This window comes from Coffea arabica, chromosome 5e (assembly GCF_036785885.1).
Source record: "Coffea arabica cultivar ET-39 chromosome 5e, Coffea Arabica ET-39 HiFi, whole genome shotgun sequence".
Taxonomy (NCBI): domain Eukaryota; kingdom Viridiplantae; phylum Streptophyta; class Magnoliopsida; order Gentianales; family Rubiaceae; genus Coffea; species Coffea arabica.
Window position 1 is genome coordinate 2,273,586 of NC_092318.1, and position 23,288 is coordinate 2,296,873.

Below are 23,288 nucleotides of genomic sequence, written 5' to 3' on the forward strand. Positions count from 1 at the left end.
AAGGACGGGGAAAATGGAGAAAGAAAGAATCCACCGACGGAAAGAAAATGGAGTAAAGAAAATTGAGGTTATTGACATTCAACAAGGGAACTTATTTCATCCTAAAGCTGCATTCCTGCGATTTAATTACTACTTCTGCTGAAGGCTTTAGTTGTGGATGCAATTTTAATCAAGTTAATGAACTTGTATTTGTCACAGTTGATGGATTCAAATAAGCTGTGGTGTGATTGTTCTCAACACGACCACAATTTCTTCTATGCATACTCACTACATGCACATGATGACTTTTGGGCATAACTTTTAACAACAATCAACTGACATATAAAAGGGAATTAGTCAATTGCTTATGGAATCAAGTTGATTGCAGACACATTTTCTTTTTCTATGATAAGGCTTAAAATCATTACTCTCTAACTCATGTTAACAATATGGTGGTTTAATATGATGGCCATAGTCAATTGCTTAAAAGTTTCAGATTTTTATTTTTGTTCACACATATCTAGTATGGCTAAATGTAAATCCTCATTTCTAAGTAATTTTATGTGGTAAACAGAAAGGTTTAACAATGTAGATGGGCTAAAATATCTTTGATTCAAGTTGATCGTTGACTCAACTAAGCAAAGAATCAACTCTGTTCTATGTATCCCAGCTGTGAGATCTACAGGTTCAACAAATTGAACCTGGTCAACTTAAAGCACCGTCGCACTTTCTACCGTGATTGTAGGACAAACATGTTTTGTTTAAGAATAGCCTCCAAAAGCTTGGCCATTAGTCGAACCAGTTTACCTACTGTTAATGTAGTTTTTCAAGCAGGGATCAACAATTACATGCTTTAATTTTCTTTTAACAAAAAAAAGATTTTAATCTTTGAGCCATAAGTGATTTAATCACATGTCAGTGCATTACTAATCCAATTAGTGACCTCTGGTTTTAGTTTTTTGATGCCACAACTTAGTTATTATATTAAAAAAAGAGCCCTTATGATAAATATCACCTAACACATATATTTTGACACAATATGTCTTAATCGTATGTGCACCGCTAACTTTATTAAGTATACTACAAGTGAGAAATATTATAAATTAGAAATTGATGATGATCAGTCAATAAGTCTATAAAACAAGCGTTATTATCCATGAATCACTATTCCCAATGAGCAATAGAATGAATCTTATTGTGAGTCACCGTTTACTTACTATCCATGATAACTCTCCTATTGTATTTAAATTGATCTATAGCTAAAGCTAAGTTGTGCTGAAACTAGTTAGAATGGTTATGGACATATAATATAATTTCATGTGGACACAACAATAACTTGCTTATTTCTATACTATTAGTCTTTTCTTGTGTGGTGAACAACAATAACTCTTGTATTTGATTCTATTGCTAGTTATAATAGAAGTTTGGGGTTTTCTTTTATTTCCATTATGTTGTGCTAAGTTTCATGCCCATGGTTTGGTTTAATCTCTTCTTTGTTGGTTGATTTGAACTTGTTTATCATTTGAGCAAGCTATTTAATACTTTTGGTTTTCATGTTCACAATTAATTGGCTACTAGTTGTAAACCATCTAAGGTGTTGGATGATGAACCAAAAGCTATTGTTCAAACCTAGCTCATAAAACACCAAAATGTATATACTTTTCAAGGTATTTCAGGTTTTATATATTTAATATATATTTATGATATCATGATGACATCATCCGATTGGACCTCGATCGAATCCGGTCGAACCCATTGACCCCTGACCCCTGAGTTCGGCCAAGTCGACACCCGGTCCGAGTCTGAAAACATAGGTTTTTAGGTGATAAGACGTTTAATGTTGACCAAAATGCGATCTAACAAACAAATCGAGAAGAAGGGAGTAGCAGTCAGTATGTACTCAAATGAAAACACTCAAGAGTAGACACCAAAATGACTTTTTATTGAGTCTCAAACACTCGTTCAAATCAAACATGCACCATAAACTCCAGAGCACAGCTCTTATAATATTTGAACTCTTATTGTTTTTGGTCCAAGGCTGCGATGCCAAGAATGGCAATCTATAATAGCAACAATGAGACATTCAGCACCAATTAGCCTCGTATCATCAATGCGCAATCGCGCATAATGTGCGGTTTGCTTGATAGGTTGCAATTTTATCATTTATTTTATAATTAATTTCTCCTATTACCTGACTTGATGTGGATTAATTGCGGAATTCTACTCACTTTTAGTATTTTGCATTTATTTCAGGGAATAGAACGAAAATATAATAACAGGTGCTAATTTGACAAAAAAAAGAGTCCAAGGCACAGAGCTTATCCCGGGGGCATTATTGGCAAAGGAAGACTTTTGCCCGTTTTGGTAAGTTCATAAAGAAGAGAGCAGGGCAGAGGCCTCTATTTTACTGGAGGCTGGAGCGCCGCACAAAGGGAGCTGTTTTCTTCTTCCCCTTGAGGGGAAGCGGCGGCGCAGTGGCAGTAGACATTAGATAGGAAATATGGGAATTGCAGAGGAAGAGCACTGACTCTCTTCCTTAGTCTTTTCGTCTTATAGCTAGCTTCACTTTTTGACTTTTGCTTTTCATCCTTAGTAGTTTTCTTCTCGTTTGACTAGACAATTAGAAAGAATTGGATCAATTGCTGTATCTCGCTTTTCTCATCGATTGAAGCGACTTGAACTCTCCCAATATCAATGATAATGGCCACAGCTCTGGCTTCAATTTCTTGCGGGTTTAGCTCATCAATTATGAACTAATTTTCCAACTCTAGTCAAGGAGCAACGAAGGCTCTGGTTCGCCTAAAAATTGTGAGATCGTTTTAATTTAATCTTTTTCTTTTATTTATTGGTATCCGCATATTCCCTGAATGCTAGGCTTATGATTATTTAATTAATTGGTTGTCTTGGATCCGGATAATTAATTGATTGGATAGTCTATTGTCAATTGGGGTATTAAATCCGTAATTGTTTAATTACCTCGAAATAGTGACAACTGGCACGATTAGATTCGTGTCAGGGGGATACGCGGGCTAATCTAAAATAACCCTGGTAGTGTGTTATTTGGTTAGAATAGGGCTCCTCTAATTCGTAAGGCAGTTGGGGAATTAAATTCTACGGGCGTACCTAGGATTATTTCTCAATTAGAGCAGTGATTAACGGGCGTACCTTGATCACCGACACAGTAAGGAGGGGTTGACTGCCATCGCTTGTTTGGTAGTTATAACCTATTTATTGGTAAAAGATTGGGATTGCCTTTGCTTATCGATGATCAATTAGGTGAATCATTGCTGAAGTTATTTCTTGGCTAGATCCTTAATTATCACTCATTTGATTTCAGTAATTTGTTATTTAATTTTTAGTAGCTTTTTAGATTTTAGTTGAATTTCTTTGATTGTCACATTCTGCACAAAAACACCCCCTTGTCACTGTGAACTTAAAAAGAAATAATTACTCCCAGTCCCTGTGGATTCGACCCTGCTTACCACTATCTACAGAAATTAATTTTAGCTGAGCAGGTTTTTATTATTGCACAGGCTTCGACAACCTGTCAATTTTTGGCGCCGTTGCCGGGGACTGGCGCTAGTTATTTGTTTCTTTTTAAGTTCATCTTGTTTTCATTTTTTTTTATAGTTTATGGCTGCTAGCATTCCATATTTTGATGATAGACCGGACTTTGTTCCTGAATGGGGTTATGAGACTCATGTTTTTCCTAATGATCAATGGGCTGTTGCAAATTGTGGAACTTATTTTGACTCAGGTTATTCAACTGACACATGCCCCGCATTTCAAGACAATCTAAGTGCTCCAATTGATACTTTCGGAGATTTTTCACCCCAATATCAAATGCAGTATGACCCTTATTCAAACGGGTATGATCAAGGATGGTGGGATAATTCCAGTTTTGATTATGCAACCGGGCCAATGGATTTTCAACAGCAAGAGTCTCAACAACCATCGCCCCTGTCAGGGTACCAGCAGCAATACCAACCCCGACCACCTCCGCCCCCTCAATCTGGTTCATCTACGGAGGAGATGCTGAAACAAATGATGACAACCATGGCGCAAAATCAGCAAAGGACGGAGGCAGTTATTATGCAAAATCAGCAAAAGACGGACTCCGAAATGCAGGACATAAGGAATCAGATAGGTCAATTGGCCGCCAGAATGAACCGTTTGGAGTCCCAGAACCAAGGGAAGCTGCCATCTCAACCGGAGTTGAATCCGAAGAACGTGAGCGCAATGATCCTAAGGAGTGGGAAAGAGGTTCAAGGGCCTGAGCCTGTGATCCCTAAGGACAAGGATGGCGAGCTGCAAGATTTTCAAGAAGAGAGATGTACAGATGCAGTTGAAAAAGAAGCTGAAAATGAAAAAATGAAACCCCAACCGCAACCCATTCAAGTGAAAGAATCCAGTGAAGAATCATCAAATGTGGTGACACCACCTCCATTCCCTAACCCGCATTTTCTTAACTCTTACTCCATGATTTCTGTTAATGAGATTGATTTTGTTATACCGGAAGTTCTTGAGTCTCATGGCAGGAATGAGTTAAGAGTAGCTATGGTCAAATATCTTGAACCGTCGAAGGCTCTTGATGGAGGAGTGGATGAAGAATTGCGATCAATGCTTGATTACTTGGCGCCATCAACTAGTTCATGGAAGACCGTAGCTCGTGTGCTCAAAGATTACTCCATCTATGAGGGCTATCAGGACTATGTAGAGGATGAAGCAATGAGACGAGCCACAAGATTTTATCCTCCGTGAACAAAACATGATAATGTCTAGCCAAAGACATTAAAGAAAGGCGCTCATTGGGAGGCAACCCAATTGTTTCTTTTAATTATTTGTTTGATTTCGTGTGATAGTTTAAATATGTTTTCCTTGAGTTTGATTGGTTTTGGGCGTTTATTTTCGTTTTTGCTGATTTATAGGTGACCTTCAGTCATGACGCGCCCGCGTGGTGATATGCAGGACGCTCACGATCAGAAACTTCTGAAACTTCTGGGAGCTCTCTTGCCCTCATGACGTGCCCACGTCACGTTCACGGGAGAGATAAGTATTTAAAAAAAATTCAAAAACGATTGTTGATTGTTGGTTATCTCTGCTTTTGAATCTCGAAAATAAAATTTGCTAATGAAAAGAAATTTCAAAAAAAAAAAATTAAAAAAAAAAACACAGAAACTCTTTCTTATCAACGTAGCTTTAGTGTCAAATATTAAAAAAAAAAAAAAAAGTCTCAAATGATAAAAAAAAAACGAAAAAAAAAACAAAAAAAAAGGGGCTTTTCTTTTTCTTTCTTTCTTCTTCTTTCTCTTTTCTTTCTTCCTTCTCCCCTGTTTCTTCTTCCCCTCTGTTGACCGAAGCCCTCTGTCCGCCGCCGCTGCTGAAGCGCCCTCAGCCGTCGCGCAGCAGCTCCTCACTCGAAGACGCCGCGGCCACAGCACCTCTGCACACGGCCGCCACCTCTCCATTGCGCGCCGCCAAGAGCTCCGCCGACCCACGACGCGCGAGGCACCAGCTCGCGCGCCTCCTCCACCTAGCAACTGCTGGCCGACCAGCCCCACCACCAGCCCGCGCCGCACCTGCTGGCCGACCCATCAACTCCTAAGCTCGCGAACCTCCTCAGCTCAGCTCCACCAGCGAGCTGCTCAACACCTCTCTCTGCCCTCCGTGCGCTGCCCGCGCGTGGTACCAGCGCCTCCACAGCTCGTCGACGAAGCCCAAGCTGACAGACCACGCAGCTCGTCCACTTCCACCACTCGCGACGCACAGATCAGCGCTGCCGTTGGTTGCCCAACCTCCCTGGTGCCAGAATTTGGCAGCATTCATGTAGCATGCGGGTCTTATACCTCAATTGGGTACCTCCATTTGGTTGGCTGCGTTCTTATTGTCCAATATCTATGCTGTTTTCAATGGAATTGCTGATCTTGGGTTAAGACTTTAGCTGGCCAACTGGAGCCATTTGTTGAGATTTTGGGTGAACTGCAATACTGCACTCGTTTGTTCAATTGGGAGTTTGTTCAGTGCGCATTCTCTACGCCAAGTGGCAAGGATGTCTCAGAACTCGGCTTCCCTCCACTGTTCCCTCCTATCCCTTAGCTGTTCAGCAGGGAAGTCTCGTTATCCTCTTCGCTTTAATTATTGTATTACCTCCATTGAGGACAATGTAGGATTTAGGTGTGGGGGGAGCAGTTATGGTATTAGTGTCTTTCGTTCATTTTCTGTTTCTTCTTTTTAGTGATTGGCTCGTAAGTGCATGCCAAGATTTGATGTTGGATTATTGCCTCTATTTCTGCTTTTGCCAAGTTTTTAAAATAAGAATGTATCAAGTTCATGTGGTTGAATCCAAAAAATATCTCTTTGGTGAATATCGATGATTGTTTTACTCTTATAATTTTTGGTTAACTTTCCTAGGCATAGGGAATGATTGTTAGCATTTTCATGTGAATTGGTCCGGTTATTAACCTTAGTTCTCCATATTTAAAAATCTCCATATTTAAAAATAAGGCTAGCGGCTGCAAAGTTCCTTTTGATTTTTGTGTTATTTTGAATTTTTGGTATTATTTGGCTGTGAATAAGAGTTGACTGTACTCCGCTAGTATTTACTACCGAGTAACCGGGGATCTTCACCAAAAGTGTTGATTCTCGCGTCAAAAGGTAGTAATTCCTATGAGTACGTGGTCACGTGGCGATAGAAGCTGAGTAACCGGGCTCCTTCATCTGGCCAATGTTGGAGTTCGCGTCAAAAGGCTCTAATGGCTAGCGACTAAGTCTTTTGTTACTATTGAGAAAAGAAAAAAAAAGAGAAAAAAAAAGAGAAAAAAAACGAGAGAGGAAAAAAGAGAAAAGTAGAAAAATGAAAGGTTTGCTACACATTCTTGGCATGGTGTTAGGAAATCAAAGTTGAATTGGCAATTGACTGTAGAATGGTGCGTGGATATGCCAATTTTTGCCTTAATGTTTTCCAGTTTGTTAGCGTATTGAATATGTAATAGAGTTATATAGGTGTAATACTGGAATTGTATTTCCTCTTTGTCACAATTTCATTCCTATTTAAATAGAAAATTTTCATTTTGCACAAAAAAAAAAAGGAAATCCGGTGAAAAGAAAATCCGACTCACAATTTCCAAGTTATTTAAACTGTTAAATTGGACCTTGACAACTTGTCCACCACCATAAACGAATAAAACGAAAATACCCCAAGTCTGTGAGAAGTACCGGCTTTCTTTTGCCTACATGGATGACTTTTATGCAACTCATAATGCAACATATCATACAAGCGCTACAACTTTTCACCGCAGTGTATGACATTGACTCTGTTAGGTGCAGTTTTTGTTATGTGGCATCATGACTTCACCTTCAATGAAAATCTAATAGCTATCATAATCTCCTGGTGCTTAGAAATTAAATTCTTTTAGTTCTTTCTAATGTATGTCACACTACCCAAAGAACAAATATAGCCCAAAACTAAAATCTATTCCGAACAAAGTATACGCTGTTTGAGTTGTGCAAACATCTCCAATAAAATTATGTCCAAATTTGTTTACTGGATTCCACCTTTTTTCTTAATTCTTAAATCATTTGTCTAGATTTATGGTCAGTTATCCTCCATGTTTATTGGCTTTCCAGCATTTTCCTTCAACACTTCTTACCAAACTTAGAAAAAGACGTATTTGCCCACAAGGTTATTTAATTGATAATTGTCACCCAACCATTTGATCTCGACAGTCAAACAAAGTCCAGCCCTGCTCCGAAACCAGTTGTTTAACACTATTATGCAATCAGGATTTAACGTAAATCAATTCAATTACAATGTTGGTGTAGCGGAGAGAAAATAACTTGAAGCATAATCTTTCCATATGTACATTTCCATATGATAAAAGAAATGGCCTCCAAGAAATAACTTGAAGCATAATCTTAACACTGCTGAGTCGTATGGTAGCTCTTTAGTCATCGGTTTTTGTGCAGGGTTCAGGAATTGTTTTGCTAAGAGTTTTACATTGAACAAAAAATCAATTCCTGTTGATACAGAATCGGCAAAAATAATAAGTTTCGATCTACTGATCATTTTTTCCCTTTTTTTTTTCAAATCTCTTCTTATCATTTCAACAATATTACTGTTATCTTTCTAGATTTTGTTATTGGAGGACTTACAAGTGCCCTAATCTTTTTTTTAATATAGAAAACAAAATTCATCAATGAAATGCTGGAAATCATCCAGCATAATATAATTTAAATTACAAAAACCTACACTAATGGTAGGTAAAAAAATGTGTTAAAAGTAATAAATTAATAATTTAACGGATACAAAAGGTCTAAAAATTTTTGAACAAATCTGACAAATACAAGAAATTTTAAGATTGTCCTTTTATGAGATAATTTGCTACAACTCTCTTCTGTGCTTGTTGTAATCACCAAATTTACTAATTAACTACTTTAAAGTCTAATAATAAAGATGGGATCTGTCAAAATAGGCTCAAGATCTAAAAATCATTAAAGATACGATATTTATATCTAAAATAACTTTAGATCTATCAAAAAAACGAAAAAACTTCACAAAATCCCACTAGGAACTATAGGAAATTCTCGTTAGGAATTTTTAGGAGAAACAGCGATTTCTTACTAGGAATCCGTAGGACAAATAGCGATCTCTAACTAAAAATTGTTAGGAAAGACTTTATTAGCAAAACAAAGTAAAATCGAAATCTATTATTGGTCTCCTTTCCAAAGAGTAAGGTCTTCTGACAAGAGAAGAAGATGTAGAAAAAGTTGGAGAAGAGGAAAGGTAGAGAGAGTACAAGTGGCCTGGTCAATTCAAATGGGTTCGGAAAACTTTTAATTTGGCAAACCTTGTTTCTAGAAACGCTCCATTGAGGGAATGCATCCTTTGATTTTTTTTTGGAATATTTATTTCTGAACAGAAACATTCAGTAAATGTGATTTATAAAGAATGTATTAATTGAATATGGTTTTTTTTTTTAAAAAAAAAAATTTACTACTTGGGAACCCTTTTAGAAAAATACCATTATTTGAGAATTTCCTCACCGTTCGTGTGATGTATACTCAAGGGAGGAGCCAGATAGCCTTGGGGGGTGGGCAATTACCTCCCGCCCTCCCTCCTCCCTCCTCAACCTTGAAAGTTTCAAATTTGCACTATATTTGCTCCTAAATTTTATGAAAGTCCTCGATTTAGTTACATTACATCCCTCAAAAAATTTTTCTGCATGTATAAATGTTCTCAAAATTTGTGAAATGGCATTGACCCCCTGAAGAATGAAATTTTATAGTGATGACAATTACCAAAAGTATTTGACACAGGTTCAAACATTGTAAAACTAACTACATAGGATATTCTACATAGCAAACTTAGAAGAACAATTTAAACATATAAGATATAAAATAAACTGCAACCAATATTTGTTCTCTGTTTTTAAACTCGGACCGGACCGGCCGGTCCGACCGGTCGAACCGGGAACCGGCCAAGTGTCCGGTCCGAGCTAATTCTAAAAATCGGAAGTTTTAAAACTCGGTCAAACCAGGTCAAAAATCGGGTTTGACCGGATTTGACCCGGTTTGACCGGAAAAATAAGAACCGGGAATTTCCACCATGCATCTCACTAAAGGAAAGGAAAGAGAGGGACCCACTCCTCTTGGCTCCATATGCTCAGCCAATATCCGAAAACAACACACGATTTTTGTATAGGCACATGGATGCACAGTTGATTACTGCTGCTGTGCTTCTACATCCCTGGCCATGCTTCTACATCCGCTCGCACGTCTTCATACAACATCCACATCTTCTTGCTCCCCCCTCTCCATGCATGTATATAGACTCTTTTTTTTTTTACTTTTTTTTTAAAGATCAAAATATTTTTAATATTATGTTTTGACCTCTAGGTTATTAAAAATTATTAATATATCTCAAATATTTTATACTTTATAAATATTATCTTAAAATTTGGTGTTATTTTTTAATTAAGTCCATAATTTTAATTTTAAACTTGTTAATACTCATTAAATAATATAAATTGCTACTTGATTGTTCTAATTTTTTTGTATTTTCTTGTTAAATATATTTGAAACATCAAATACATATAAATATACATTTATTAATATTAACATGTTATTAGGTATTTTACATATAATATTTTAATTTTTAAATAATTTTTATTTATGACATCATCCGGTTGAACCCCGATCGAACCCGGTTGAACCCATTGACCCCTGACCCCTGAGCCCGACCGAGTCGATACCCGGTCCGGTTCTGAAAACATAGTATTTGTTTTGGCTCTGCCACTTTCCAAGTTGAAGTTACAATCCCCCCCCCCCCCCCCCCCCCCCCCCAACCACTTATAGGATCTGAATTTTCTTTGGACTCGAACTAGTTTTTAATTAGATCCGACTAGTATAAAAACATACACAGATCTATTGAGCTACATTAGTTCTTCTAGATGAAAGATATATCAAAGCACCATTATAATCTATTTTATCTTTGATTTTTCAAACTTGTTATATCTATCTATTTTAGGTCTGTATGAATCTATGTCATGTTAAATTTGATGTATTTTCTGCTATTAGTACAGATTTATTGATTGAAATAATCTTTTCTATTAAAAAAAGATTTCAAATCATTAATACATGTTTATTGATGGTATTTAACTGGAATAGAACACCCATAAAAAAAAATGTATGCTTTTAAAGTGTTTAGGAAAAAAATGAATACCTAGAAAAAATGAATACCAACCAAAGATAGAAGAGATTCCAAAAATTGGCAACAAAAGTAAAATACAGCCATAGCAAAATGTAGAAATATAAACCAAACTTTTGCTATTTATTTATGTTGCCATGTGGTTTTAATGTGACAGTGTGATTGGTTGGTTTTATTAAGGTGGGGCATGTGGGTATGAATTCTTTATTAGTATTAGTAGAAGCTTTTGTATAGGATATAAGTACTATGTCAGGTTGCTTCCGTTTGATATATTATTGTACAATCGCATAAAGACATTGTAATGAAAAATCTCTGTCCGTTGTGTTTTCTTTGTTTTGCACTGCCGCTTGGTTTTCATCAATAAAGAATTTCTTTGCCTCTATATCGATTTTTCTTGATTGTTTCTGTGGGTTTATGTATGTTTATTTGTTTGGGTCCATCACAAAAAGTGTGGAAAAATAAGTACACCTGATTTGCATATCCAGCAGGTCTTAAATCGTATCGTAAAGAATCAATTTTCTTGTTTGTCCTTGTAAGCACAAATTTTGTTGCCTGAAATAAAAGACAAGAAAACTTGCACAAATATCAAATTTATTAAATTAAATAATAAGTAGGCTACAATCTCTGAAAATTCTTGAATCAAAGAAATTAATCCCCTGATTCTTTTCTTCGAATAGTTTCAATTGAAGGGCCGAAAAGACTTGTTCTCCAATCGAAAGGGTGTTTCCTACAATTTCGGCGTAGAAAACGATTGATTTGATGATGGCGTCAAACACTTGGAACTTCGAGTCTTCAACACCGATAGCAGGAGGATTTGTTTGACTTGATTTGGACTTGGATTTGAGGAAGAAAGCTCTTGAGGGAATTTGACAGAGTTTTTCCGAATGTTAGGGATTTTTTCTATATCCTTTTGCCTTGAGGGAATACTTCTATTTATAGCCAAAATATGTAGGCTAAGTCTTCAAGAAAACCCTCTTGATATCTTCCTACATTTTGGGTAACTTATAACTCAAGAAACCCATTTAATTTGGACTTAACTAGTGGGCCAACCCAAATGGTCCATGGTGAATTAATAAAGCAATCAATTCACTCTAACTTAAATGGACACTATGAATTTAATTTGATTTAATAGCCCATATAATATTGGCCCAATTTGCCAGTCCAAAACATAATGGACTTGTATAATTTAATTTAATTTAATCAAGATCGATTTAATTTAAATAAATCTTGACTAAATAAATTAAATAAATTTTCTTTGTCTACAAATGCCCCCACTTCAAGACTCAATTGGGACTTGCTTGTCAAGGATGTAATTGAGACTTGAAGTACTTGATTTTTTTTTATTTTTTTTATTTTTTTTTTCAAGAGAAGCCAATTCCTTTGCCGATTTGGTGGGCAAGCAACAAGAGCCTGGGTTAATACATGTGATCGAAGATCATTAAAAACCTACACCATTCACGGATTACATGTGGTCTACGGCAAAGTGTGATGCATAGGATTATTCCCCATTACAATGTAATTGTTGCAATTAGTCTCGGAACTCAATGGCTTGGCAATTGCCAAAGCCAATTGTATTGCTCGAATTGCTGCTCGAATTGCAATACATTAAAGACACCAGACATTAAAGCTCAAACGTTCCAATCGATATTATTCCGACAAGAATGGTCCCATGTCCCTTGAAGACTTTGCTCCATAGACATTCTTCACCTGGAAGTTCCAATAGGCGCCATTAATTTAATTTCACTTTCAGCAACTTCAATGTAGCCTTATTTGCATTAGGACTCCTTCTATGACCATTGCACCGCCTAAACATTTAATAACCAAAGCATGGCTACCAATTTGTTCGGTGGAAACTTCCCATTCAATACTTATCACGAAACTTCCACTTTAGACAGCCGAACATGTTAACTTTCACCACCTTGCATGAGGTTTCAAACCAGGAAGCAAAATCGATGGCTGCCGAATCCTATTCACAAGCAAATTGGAATTGATTTCTTAAACTTGACTTAAAAAAGTACCATTGCCGAAACTTGTAGCTTCCAAATTGGAATTGATTTCTTAAGCTTGATTTAAAGAAGCACAATTGCCGAAACTTGTAGCTTCCAATTGATTCATGTATAGAATCATACTGCCATGGCTTCAATGCTTTAAAGAGACTGGAGCCCATTTTCCCTTTTGACTTGCAATTGATTCCAAGAGAATTAGAAACATACCACCTTCGATTATTTCCAAATTGAGCATTGCCGAATTCATTGAGCACTTGCAATGAATTGGTAATTGGGCAAGTGCCTGCTGAATTGAGTACTGCCGAATGCATTCGGAATTGAACAAACTTCATTGAGCACTGCCGAATCCATTGAGCACTTGCAATGAATTAGCTAATTGCCAAAACCAACTATTGGACGGTGTAGAAGGTAGGTGATTTCTTTCCTTCTGACCTTTACTTTCACGTACCAATCAAAATAGGTCCACCGCCCAGAATCAAACACCATGGGAGCAAATCGACAATTGCTAAAATCAACTTGTAAACCATTGGAAACTATCAACCGAATGACTTTTGGAAACTGAACCCAAGATGCTAAAATTGTAGTTGTATCGTCGAAGTGGTTTGGTAATTATCAAACCAATGGTATTGTCTGCAAGATGGCTTCATTGATTTTTAGAATTCCAGATGTCCCAAGAGACAAATCGCGGACCTTTAGGCAACCGAGCTTCCGAGCAATTGTTCAATCAAACCCCTATTGCTTCACTTTCCAAACCCCTCAAGCGTCAAGCAAGATACTGAAACCAGAAAGTGCTAAGACCAACTCATGGCCTAAACGAGTTTTTCGGCAACACGGCACTTCCCAAATTTCACCAGCTTCCTCAATTGAATGAGAAACTGACTTCCTCTTTTCTAGCGTATATGAGTTTTATATACAGAGGTAGAGCTGCCCGAAGCTATACCGAAAATTTTTTCAGCTTTCCTGAAGAATTACAACTTGCGAAGCTCTCAAGCTTGTGCAGTTTTCCAGCTTTCACTCAGACCGAAATTTTCCAGCTTTCTTGGGGAATTACAATTTGTGAACTTCACCCCAGGTAACTCGCAATCTCATCTGGAAACTTTCTTACTAAGAAATTTGATTTTCTCACGTTTGTCATTGCTGGAATTTTAATTTTCGTGCACCCTTTATTGCTGAAAAATTGCATGTGTTGCTTGTTCAATTGACCCAATGAGACTTAGTGCACATAGGGACTGCCTGGCTTTGATTCATGCTTGACCCCCTGTCTCAAGTCAATTTCGGACTTCATTGTCACTTTGCATGTGAATTGGCATCATATGAAGATACGAAATTTATAAGCACCAATTCCGTTTCTTTTTTTTTTTTTTTTTTTTTTTTGTACTGCCGGATGAAACCTGGCTCATCATAAGATCGTATGAAAGCTCTTGCTTTCATTGAGAATCAAGTCTTTCCCGAACCTTGAATTCTCGAAATTTGCATGGTATGACCCTTTATTCTGGTTATTCACCAAATTGGGGCCAATGAATCACTTCACAATAGCATAACCACCTGTATTCATGATTTTTTTTTTTTTTTTTTTTTGAAGGTCCAAAGTTTTTTTTTTTTTTTTTTTTTTTTAAAAAACGATAAACCTTGCTGGACCCATCAAGTTGAACATGACAAAACCCACCTCGCGGCACATTCACATTGTTTTCACCAATACCATAGGGTGAGGTTGCTTGCCAGATGATTACTTCATGCCATTATTTGGCTAATAAGTGTCCCTATTCCAAGACCATTCAAGCTTTCTTCGTTGTCTTACATGCAAGACATCTTTCCTTGTTTCAGGCCACAATATGTAGAGCTAGGCCAAGTCCACGGTCCCCTCTTGTTTTAATATAATTCCATGCTGATTCAACTGGTAGCTAGCACGAAGTGCTCACCAACACGTGCCACGCATCACAACTTTCTTTTGCATGTCACTTTTTGCGAAGCCAGGCAAAATTTTCATTGCTTGACGAAATTTTTTTTTTTTTTTTTTTTTTTTTTTTTTTTTGCAGCAGACGTTGACATTTCTGCTAGAGCAAATTGTTGTTCCAATTGTGTCCACAATTTTAGGACCATAGCTCTTGGAGTTCAAAAAACTAAGGTAATTCACATACCTTATGGCTTTTATTTCTTGTCAATGCCAATTTTTTTTTTTTTTTCCGCCACGAAGGGAAGATCTCTTGGTGGTCACTTAATTTGAAGAAGGTGCAACCGCAAACTCCCACGAGAGCCATATCATGGCTTGAGGAGTACATGAAGGGGGTGTGACCACTCAATTTGAAGAAGGTGCAACCGCAAACTCCCACGAGAGCCATATTATGGCTTGAGGAGTACATGAAGGAGAGTGTGACCACTCAATTTGAAGAAGGTGCAACCGCAAACTCCCACGAGGGCCATATTATGGCTTGAGGAGTACATGAAGGAGAGTGTGACCACTCAATTTGAAGAAGGCGCAACCGCAAACTCCCACGAGAGCCATATTATGGCTTGAGGAGTACATGAAGGAGAGTGTGACCACTCAATTTGAAGAAGGCGCAACCGCAAACTCCCACGAGAGCCATGTCATGGCTTGAGGAGTACATGAAGGAGAGTGTGGCCACTCAATTTGAAGAAGGCGCAACCGCAAACTCCCACGAGAGCCATATTATGGCTTGAGGAGTACATGAAGAAGGTGCAACCAAGAAATTTGAAGATGGCGCAACCGCAAACTCCCACGAGAGCCATATTATGGCTTGAGGAGTACCAAGGAGATGCAATTACCCACTTCAATAAAACTCACCCAAAATTCAAGAAGTCTTTTGTTACTTTCAATCCTGCTATTTTAACCAAACTTTCTTTTTCCTTCCTTTTGCTGCAGGTTAGTCTTGATGCAATGGTGGTGTTCAAGGAAGTCGTTTCTTCAAACGAAAAGTATCTCCTTATCACTGACAGTGATGGTGACTCCGGTGACAAAGGAACGAAATTATTGGTACATCCCCCTATACAAGGAAGTTACTCAGGTAAGTGGCCTTCTCACCAGTACCCAGAGTTAAAGGATTGGTCACTCGAACTTCCTCAAGATGATGGCACGAAAGCTCACTCCTTGAAATCCCTTATTCATGATAAGGAGCCAAGGACAACTCCTTTTCAAACCCTTGGCAGGCGGATCATAGATGGAGATGCACACTGGGGTCCTTCTTTGAGACTCAATGGTGCATTCAGTTACATCGAGAATTATTGGGAGTGGTTGGAGGATATTCTCGGCAGGAGCAAACAAGTGCTCCGTGAAAATTGCTTGTTTGATGCCTTATATGCTTCGCTTTTCACGTATGATAGGAACCTCCATGTACTTAGAGCATTCTGCGAGGCGTGGTGTCCGGACACTAATACCTTGCATACATCTGTTGGAGAACTGTCTCTCTCACTTTGGGACTTGCACAAGTTAGGGGGACTTCCAATCATCGGGGGTATCTATGAAGAGGTAATCCCATGCGCGGAGGAGCTAACTGGGGTTAATGAAAAGAAATTAAGGCATATTCCACAAAGTTGTGAGTATCTGTTCGCAGCCTTACATCATCTCCAACGTGGGGAATCCAACAAAGCTGGAGTTTCTGCTGACCAGTGGATTAATTTCTGGTTTAAAGGCAAAACCAGGTACTCAAAGCCAAAGCAGAGAAGGATAAAGAGGGCATCTCGTGCTCAAGCAACCCAAAATCCGGACGGCGAAATTGGACAACCGCGCAAATTTTCAAGTCAAGACAATGGTGTATTTAATACCATCGGAGTTAAACTTCACTTGCGGGAAGAGAGTTATCTTGCAGCATTTATATCTTGCTGGCTCTGTGTCTTTGTTTTACCAGATGAGGACCCCCATTATATTAGACCATCTACTTTCAAAATGGCTAGTATGATGGCTGCCGGCCGTAAGACTTGCCTCGCTGTTCCTGTCCTACTAAACATATACCGTGGGCTTGATAAAATTTCAAACTCAACTACCCCAGGGTGTGCACGTGCGGCTTTTCCGGTGCACTACGTATATGCTTGGTTAGCGAGTTATTTCTCTACCCATTATTCGACTCCAAATACCATGCCTGGACCCACCATGACCAACTATTCTGGAGAGGGTGGCGCACGAGACTTTGATGAAAATAGTGCTCGCGACCTCATTCATCAGGGAGCTAAAGTAACTTGGGGAATCACTTCTCTTGTGAAGAATCGCAATGAACTCTTTATTGACGATGGCAAACTAGCAAATCTCGAACTAAGTTATTTTGTAAGCGCCTGCTCAAATTACTTAGTTTTGCATGCTGAAGGGGATTTCCTTGTTGAGCCATATAGTCCATATAGATTCGCGCGGCAATTCGGATTTTATCAAGTTCCTCCACAGGAACTCGGGGCAGATGTGCGTTCCACAAATTATGACTTGAGTCGAATACTCTGGCGCACTTCCATTCGTAGTAAAACAGAGTCAAAGATACTTTTTCCTAGCTATCCCTTGAATGCTAGCAAGCACACATCTTCAGGCTTTCAAACATGGTGGTCTGCGGTACATGATGATTACCTCCTCAAAGGGCGTGATACTTTGATTAAGAGTGTCCATTCAAGTGGGGAGCAGAAGAGGTCAAAAGGGAAGGAACTTGCAAACCCGAACAATCTCTCCAAAGTTGATAACAGTCTTGAGATGAAGCAAAAGACTGTGAGAAAAGAGAAGGAAGTTTTGAAGAGTTCAAACGACAAGGTTGCTACCCTTGAGGACTTTACCCCTAATGAACAATTTTCGAAGGGTACTTCAGTTCGTCTTCCCTCAAAAATTGTGAAAGCCATTGATCATGATTCTTGCAATTCACATGAGAAGAAGAGGAGCGAGCCTTTTGATGAGGAGGATGAGCAATCCACTAGCACGGACCAGCATTGGAAGCGCAAGAAGTCCAAGGTAATGACTTTCCCTTTGGATGATATTGGTTTAGATCCTAAAGAACTCTTTAAAGACATTCCAGATATATCTATGCCTGGTATAAGCCATGCCAATATTGTAAGGACCCCCCTTGCCTTCTTTAATTTAGCATTTGAAATTTACTTGTCAATTTCATATCTATGATTTGTCTCATAACATTTTCCCTACAGTTGGATGATCAAGACTTGATCTTCATTGATGATGGGGAACCAAGCCAAGCATCAATTGAAGGACCTACTGCATTTGAACTTTTGGCCAACCAAGTGGTCAGTTCTACCCAACAAATGGGTGCTAGTGAGAATTCCAAAAAGGCAGTAGAGAATGGAAATGTGATTCAGCAAATCACGCCGCAGAAGGTGGAACATATGACTCCATCGGCCCAAAAGAAACTCAAAATTTTCGATCCACCATCGTGGCCAAGGGCGCCTCAAGTGTCTGAATTTTGCCCCCAAAGTGTGATCTCAACATGCCGTCGAGACTATATCCAAATGTTGTGGAATAACTTGAGGGTGATGATATCTCAAACAGCCTTGGAGCGCATGCCTGCTCTTGAAATGAAAGCAAGCGAAATCATGGAGGAAATGCAAAGTTTCAATGCCACGGATATCTCAAATTTGCAAGGCCTTTTAAAGGCTTTCTTTGCAAATGCAGCTCGTTACGTCGCAGTGAAATCTTCCCTCTCAAATAAAATTTCAGTTGAATCATATAATGAGTTGCTTTCTACTGCCACCCAACATCTTAGAGATGCTCAGAGTAAGGAGAAACAACAAGCGGAAAAGATCTCAACGCACATGCTGAAACTTAAGGAGATTGATCGCGAGGAAGTTGAGTTGAGGAAGCGGCTTGAGTTCTTGGATACTCACAGGAAGGAGGCACTTTCACGGCTACGAGAAGAGCAAGATGAGCTTACTCGAGTGCAAGGCGTGATGGTCGACTTACAAAATGAAGTTCGAAAGATTGAGAATTCCCCACCCCTACTTGCTGAGGAGAGTCAAACTTTTGACAAGATGCAAGCATTACTTGAAAGCAACCGAAAGGAGCTATCGTCATTTGAATTCTAGGAATAGTTGCAATCTTTTTCTTTGTTTCAAATTTCATCTTTTGTTACCTGCTCAAAGCGTGTAGCTATGAGCATAAACATTTCATAATGAAGCTTGATCTCTTTTTTTTTCACATCCTCGCAGACGTCCCCGTTTTTCCTTATTCTTTCAATAGCCACAATTTTAGACTATCAACCGTAGTATGAACAATTCTATCTTTGCATAATTTTGATCACACTTGAAAAGATAATTATCCAAATAATTTGGTAATCTGAATAATACACTTTCAAGTATATGTCACAAAATAATTCGAATTGTCTTAAAGATGAAAGCTCTTTTTTTTTTTTTTTTTTTTTGTGCAACAAAAGAATCATCCGGACAAAGGATTTAGTTTTATATGATTGTAACTGAACTTAGAAGTTGCCCTCTAAGCTGCCTACGTATCCCAAAAGGGAATCAAGTCACACGTAGTTCCTACCATTCACAGTTTAAACTCTTGCGGGTCAGGAGTATCCTTTTGTTTACCACCTTAGATTTGGTGGAGTGTTTCAGCAGTTTAACCACGTGCTACACTATTGGTGGTTGTTGTCCACAGTTTTAGCTCATGCGGGTTTGGAGCAACATGCAGTTTAGACTCATGCGTCATGGAGTACTTCACTTTTTTTTTTTTTTTATAGCATGTACAGCTTTACGAATTTTCCATTTATAGGACCAACTTTCACGCCATCTTTGTCCACCAATTTGTACGCACCATTCGTGTAGACTTCTCGAACAATGTACGGCCCATCCCATTTAGAGACGAATTTGTCTTTAGTGCGATGAGTCATAACTATTGGCCTTCGAACGGCAAGTACCATGTCCCCGACTTGAAAGGAGCGACGTCGAACTTTCTTATTAAAAGCTCTAGAGAGACGGGCTTGATAGCATTCCAGATTTTGTTGGGCCTCCAATCTCTTTTCATCCAAAGCTTCCAATTCTTCAAGGCGCAGGCGAACATTTTCTTCCTCCGTGAGCCCTTCTTGGATAGCAATTCTCAAAGAAGGAATTTGTTGCTCAAGGGGCAGAACAGCTTCTACACCATAGACCAAGGCATATGGTGTGGCTTGCGTCGGAGTTCGGTATGTGGTGCGATAGGCCCAAAGAGTTTCGCCTATCCTTTCGTGCCAATCCTTCTTTGACTTTGCCACCACTTTCTTCAACAAGTTACATAAAGTTTTGTTGAATGCCTCTGCGAGACCATTGGCGGGGGCATTATACATGGAGGACTTGCGTTGCTTGAGATTAAATTTCTCACATAGCTTATCCATCAAGCCATTGGAGAAGGATTTTCCATTATCAGTGATAATGTACCGGGGAACCCCATAACGGTAAATAATATTCACACGAATAAAATTCACCACATCTTCCTTTCTAACTTGCTTGAGCGGTATGGCTTCAGCCCACTTAGAAAAGTAGTCGGTCCCAGCCAATATATATAAGTGTTGACCGGACGACTTTGGTAATGGCCCCACAACATCAAGGCCCCAAGCATCAAAAGGCCAAGAAGCAACGGTCGGGTGTAACGGCTCGGGTGGTTGATGAATGTAATTTGCATGAAACTGGCAAGCTTGACATTTTTGAGCATATTCCATGCAATCTTTGACCATGGTAGGCCAATAGTAGCCCATCCTTTTAATCCGAAAATGTAACTTGGGACCGGATTGATGTGCTCCACATATTCTAGAATGTGCCTCGTGCATCGCCCGATATGCCTCGTCTTCGTTCAGACAGCGCAACAGTACACCTTCAAATGATCTTCGGTACAGCGTGTCCTTGTACAAGATAAAACGAGGGACTCGACGACGAATGTCAGTTCTTCTACGTTGCTCTTCAGGTAATTTTTGATACTTGAGATAATCAACGAGGGGTTGTCTCCAATCTTCTTTGTCAATTTCATAGGTTGAGACCACATGAGCGTCGCCTCCTTCAATATTTTCATCATCAATCAGTGATGGAACTACCCACTTTCGGCACACACGGACTTGTATCTCATGATCCGGCATGGTAAGTGAAGAGGCTAGCGCAGCTAATGCATCAGCTTGCTTATTTTCCCTTCTAGGAACATGCTTAATACTTGCACCTCCAAGCCGCCTCATTAGTTGCGTTGCATATTTGTGATACGGAATTAACTCGGACTTTTTGACTTCATAACTTCCCAAGAGTTGGTTAACCACTAATTGAGAGTCACCATAGATTTGAATGTCCAACTGTTCCATATCAACAGCTATTTCAAGTCCGAGTATGAGAGCTTGGTACTCAGCGACATTGTTTGAACAATGATGACTTAGAGTAAAGGAATATAGCAATATCCCTCCATCAGGAGTCACGAATACAATCCCTGCTCCAGCTCCATGACGATGGGCCGCACCATCAAAATACATCTTCCATGGTGGACGAATCTCGATAAGGAGTACATCCTCATCCGGTAAGTCATCACTTAGTTCCCATTCAGCAGGTATCGGGTGATCAGCAAGAAAATCTGCCAGAACTTGTCCCTTCACAGCTTTTTGAGGCACATAAATAATTTCAAACTGTTGTAGTTGAAGATACCATCTAGCTAGACGGTCGGACAACACTGGTCTACTCATCACATATTTTATGGGATTCGCCCTGGAAATGAGCCTCACACTATGCGCTTGAAAGTAGTGCTTTAACTTCTGTATTGCAAAAATAAGGGCTAAGCACAACTTTTCAATTGGCGAGTAATTTAGTTCGTTGGGGGTCATCATTCTGCTTAAATAATAAAGGGCAACCTCCTTTCCTTCATTATTTTCTTGAGCGAGCAATGCCCCCATCGATTGTTCTTGGGCAGCAATATAAAGGAGTAAGGGCTTTCCATGAATAGGTGCAGCCAACACAGGTGCTTTCATAAGATAAGACTTAATGCTATTGAATGCATTACTACATGTCTCATCCCATTGAAATGGCACATCTTTCTTCATCAAGCGACTAAATGGCTGACACCTTCCTGCTAAATTTGAGATAAATCTCCGCAGATAAGCTAATCGCCCTTGAAGACTTTTCAATTCATGAATGTCACGAGGTTCAGGCATCCTCAATATAGCATCAATTTTGGCCTGATCAATTTCAATACCTCGATGGCGAACCACAAAACCAAGAAATTTCCCCTACCTGACTCCAAATGCACACTTGAGAGGGTTCATTTTGAGTTGATACCTTCTCAATCGATCAAATACTTGTCTCAAGTCCTCCAAGTGATTACTTCTTTTCTTTGATTTTACAACTAAATCATCCACATAACACTCGATATTCTTATGAAGCATGTCGTCAAAGATACTTTGCATTGCTCTTTGATATGTGGCACCCGCATTTTTGAGACCAAAGGGCATCACTTTATAACAATAAATACCCTTAGGAGTACGAAATGCAGTGAGCTCCTCATCCTCCGGTGCCAATCGAATTTGATTATATCCAGAAGAGCCATCCATAAATGACAGAACTTCATGCCCAGTAGTTGCATCAATCATGAGTTCAGTGATCGGTAAAGGAAAGTCATCTTTGGGACAAGCATTGTTAACATCCCTGAAATCGACGCAGATGCGGATTTGTCCATTTTTCTTTCGCACAGGCACGATACTCGAAATCCATGTGGGATATTTAACTTCACGAATAAACCCGGCTTCAATGAGTTTATTGACTTCCATTTCGATCAACGGAATCAAATCAGGTCTAAATCGCCGTTGTGCTTGTTTCACAGGTCGAACTCCCTTTTTAACAGCCAAATGGTGGACGGCCACTTTTGGATTTAAACCCGGCATTTCTTTATAAGTCCATGCAAAAACATCTTGATACTCCCGCAAGAGTTCAACATATGCCTTCTCTTCGTCAGGACTCAGTGAAGCACTTATGTATATTGGACGTGGGTCCTCTGAAGTACCAAGATTGATCTCCTTTAGATCATCCACGGTAGCCTTAACACCTTCCTCCAATTCAGGTGGAGCGTCTTTAGCATCTTCTTCTTCTTCAGGCGAGTCACCGTCAATTATGGTTATATGGTTGCATGAAGCAACACTCTCTTCATCATCCTCTTTTGGTCTTGTGTACACCACGGTATGCTCCCTGACCCTCAATTCAGTCCCACACTTTATTACAAGATCTGTGCATCTTCTCATTCTCGAAGGAATGATACTACCAAATTTATGAGAACCATTAGAAGGTTTTTCAAGATTTTGCAATGACTTTGCCATTTTTCCTTTACTCTTATGAGAGTTTTGAGGCTTTTGTCTTCTTTGTGGTCCTAATCTCTTAAAAACAGATGCCCGTGGAGTTTTATTCTCCTCTTCGTGAAAAGTTTGAAATTTACCAACTATTTGAGAAGACTTATCCTTCACAGCAATATATTGGCTACTAACTCTATTGATCTTGATGCGGATTGGTGTAGGAGAGGAGTAGCCAAGGCCAAATTTGGGATTTTCAACGGCGTATCCCTTTTCCTTCAACATCTTTTGGGTAGAATTCAACCCATGAATCATGTCACTAGTAGATTGACGAGATGGAACATTTAACACCGTAGATTCTTTGAGATCGTATCCAGCCTTAGC